Raw genomic sequence first — 3770 nt, 5'->3', positions numbered from 1 at the left:
TAGGCATGGGAGGAGGCTACTGTCCAGGAATTTATCCATTTCTTCCAGGTTTTCTAATTTATGTGCATAGAGTTGTTTGTAATAATCTCTGATGATGGTTTGAATTTCTGTGGCATCTGTGGTGATATCCCCTTTATCATTTTTTATTGCATCTATTTGGTTATTCTCTCTTTTCTTTTTTATTAGTTTGGCTAGTGGTCTGTCTATTTTGTTGATCTTTTCAAAAAACCAGCTTCTGGATTTATTGATTTTTTGTAGGGTTTTTCGTGTCTCTATCTCCTTCATTTCTGCTTTGATCTTAGTTATTTCTTGTCTTCTGCTAGGTTTTGAGTTTTTTTGATCTTGCTCCTCTAGCTCTTTCAATTTTGATGATAGGGTGTCAATTTTAGTTCTCTCCTTTCTTCTCATGTGGGCACTTATTGCTATATATTTTCCTCTAGAGACTGCTTTAAATGTGTCCCAGAGATTCTGGTATGTGGTGTCTTCATTCTCGTTGGTTTCGAAGAACATCTTTATTTCTGCCTTCATTTCAGTGTTTATCCAGTCAACATTCAGGAGAAAGTTGTTCAATTTCCATGAGGATGTGCGGTTCTGGGTGGGCTTCTGAATTCTGAGTTCTAACTTGATTGCACTGTGGTCTGAGAGACTGTTTGTTATGGTTTCTGTTCTTTTGCATTTGCTGAGGAGTGATTTACTTCCAATTATGTGGTCAATTTTAGAGTAGGTGTGATGTGGTGCTGAGAAGAATGTATATTCTCTGGATTTGGGCTGGAGAGTTCTGTAAATATCTATTAGGTTTGCTTGTTCCAGGTCTGAGTTCAAGTCCTGGATATCCTTATTAATTTTCTGTCTCGTTGATCTGTCTAATATTGACAACGGTGTGTTGAAGTCTCCCAGTATTAATGTGTGGGAGTCTATGTCTCTTTGTAAGTCTTTAAGAACTTGCCTTATGTATCTGGGTGCTCCTGTATTAGGTGCATATATATTTAGGATCGTTAGCTCTTCTTGTTGCATTGATCCTTTTACCATTATGTAATGTCCTTCTTTGTCTCTTTTGATCTTTGTTGCTTTAAAGTCTATTTTATCAGAGATGAGAATTGCAACTCCTGCTTTTTTTTGCTCTCCATTTGCTTGGTAAATCTTCCTCCATCCCTTTATTTTGAGCCTTTGTGTATCCTTGCATGTGAGGTGGGTTTCCTGGATACAGCACACTGATGGGTTTTGGCTTTTTATCCAATTTGCCAGTCTATGTCTTTTGATTGGGGCATTTAGTCCATTTACATTTAGGGTTAATATTGTTATGTGTGAGTTTGGTCCTGTCATTTTGATGCTAGCTGGCTGTTTTGCCCATTGGTTGATGGAGATTCTTCATTGTGTTGCTGCTCTTTACCATTTCGTGCGTTTTTGGAGTGGCTGGTGCTGGTTGTTTTTTTCTATGTGTAGTGTCTCCTTCAGGAGCTCTTGTAAAGCTGGTCTGGTGGTGATGAAATCTGTGAGTACTTGCTTGTTCACAAAGGATTTTATTTTTCCTTCACTTATGAAGCTTAGTTTGGCTGGATATGAAATTCTGGGTTGAAAGTTCTTTTCTTTAAGGATGTTGAATATTGGCCCCCACTCTCTTCTGGCCTGTAGGGTTTCTGCTGAGAGATCTGCTGTGAGTCTGATGGGTTTCCCTTTGTGGGTAACCCGACCTTTCTCTCTGGCTGCCCTTAGTATTTTCTCCTTCATTTCAACCCTGGTGAATCTGATGATTATGTGCCTTGGGGTTGCTCTTCTAGAGGAATATCTTTGTGGTGTTCTCTGTATTTCTTGGACTTGAATCTTGGCCTGCCTTGCTAGGTTGGGGAAGTTTTCCTGGATAATATCCTGAAGAGTATTTTCCAGCTTGGATGCATTCTCTTCGTCACATTCAGGTACACCTATCACACGTAGATTAGGTCTTTTCACGTAGTCCCATATTTCTTGTTGACTCTGTTCATTCCTTTTTACCTTGTTTTCTCTAATCTTCCCTTCTCGTTTTATTTCATTGAGTTGATCTTCAACTTCTGATATCCTTTCTTCTGCTTGGTCAATTCTGCTGTTGAAACTTGTACATGCTTCGCGAAGTTCTCGTGTTGTGTTTTTCAGCTCCATCAATTCATTCATATTCCTCTCTAAGTTGTCCATTCTCGTTAGCATTTCGTCAAGTCTTTTTTCAAGGTTCTTAGTTTCTTTGCATTGGGTTAGAACATGTTCTTTTAGCTCACAGAAGTTTCTTATTATCCATTTTCTGAAAGCTGATTCTGTCATTTCATCACACTCATTCTCCGTCCAGTCTTGTTCCCGTGCTGGTGAGGAGTTATGCTGCCTTGTAGGGGGAGAGGTGTTCTGGTTTTGGGTGTTTTCATCCTTTTTGCGCTGGTTTCTTCCCATCTTTGTGGATTTATCCGCCTATTGACTTTGTAGTTGCTGTCTTTCTGATTTTGGTAATTTTAAGTCTGCAGCAGCTGAACTCATAAACCCCCTTTTCTTCTCCCCAGGTGTTCTGGCCCAGGGGTTTAGCACTTTATATTTTTCAGCTGTGTTGCTACCGTTTTCCCTGCCCACAAGGTGGCAGTCTAGTCACATTCAGCCTGCAGAGGCTTCGCTGAGCTGCTGTGGGCTCCGCCCAGCTTCCGTGTGAGCTTCCCAGCAGTCCTGTGGGTGTAGTTAGAACTGCTTCCGCTATGCTGGCCCGCCCCTGTAGTGACGGAGTCTCTGTAGTGGCGGGTTGTCTTGGTTACGGAAAATTTCCCCGGGAACTGCAGGGTGTTTCCCGATGGAGGACGCCCCTCCCCCACAGAGCTGAACCGTCCCGGGTTCAGCCGTGTTTCTAGAGGGGCCCTCTTTGTCCTGTAATCTCTTGGCTTGCCTCCTTGCCACAGTTCCCCTTGCTGGCCCAGAGGGGACACAGTCTCGTTCACTTTGTTCAAGGAGCTGCTGCTCCCCGCCCCCCGTGCAGGCCGAGCGGCTGCTCCGGGCCAACCAGCGGCGCTGGGAATGCGGGGAGCTTCTCCACGCAATTAAAATCCGCTGCCCTGTGTGCCGCTGCGTCAGCCGAAGCAGCGGCTCTGAGATTCGTGGCACTCCCTTGCCCAGGGGTCTCCTGGCTTGGCTCCCTGCTTCAGCTCCCCTTTCTGGCTCAGAGGGAACTCTGTCTCTCTCGCTCTGCGCAAGAAGCCACTGCCCCCCGCTCCAGGGCGTAGGCTGAGCGGCCACTCCGCTCAAACCAGCAGCGCTGGAGACCCGTGGGGCTTTTCCTGCTGTGAATCTCCTGGTCTGTGGGCAGTAAAAGTCCGTCTGGAAATGCGGCGTCCACTCACCCTCTGCGCCTTCTCTCGGAGCTGCAATCCCGACTTCCTCTTAAGTGGCCATCTTGGATCGATCGGGCAAAATTAACAACTTTTGTTCTGCCAAGGGCACCATTAAAAAATTGAAAAGGCACAAACTGGGAGAAATATTTGCAAACCATATATGTGACATAAGGTTCGTAACACTTACAACTCAACAAGAAAACAGACAACTAAAAAGTGGGAAAAAACATAAACAGACTTCACCACAGAAGATATGGCAATCCACATAAATATAATTTAAATTTAGAGAGCTAAATCTCATAGACTATGAGTTTGTTCATGAGATTTCTTGTTATTACTGAGTCAGTATTCATTTTCTCATCTAAGTCAGCACATTATAGTGGTAGCTGTAGATATCATTTATTCACGAATATTACTGAATATTTCTTATGTACTAAG

The sequence above is a fragment of the Aotus nancymaae genome, unplaced genomic scaffold, assembly GCF_030222135.1.
Source record: "Aotus nancymaae isolate 86718 unplaced genomic scaffold, 86718_ANA_hifiasm-v0.15.2.pri h1tg000014l, whole genome shotgun sequence".
Taxonomy (NCBI): domain Eukaryota; kingdom Metazoa; phylum Chordata; class Mammalia; order Primates; family Aotidae; genus Aotus; species Aotus nancymaae.
This window is presented reverse-complemented; position numbering follows the sequence as displayed.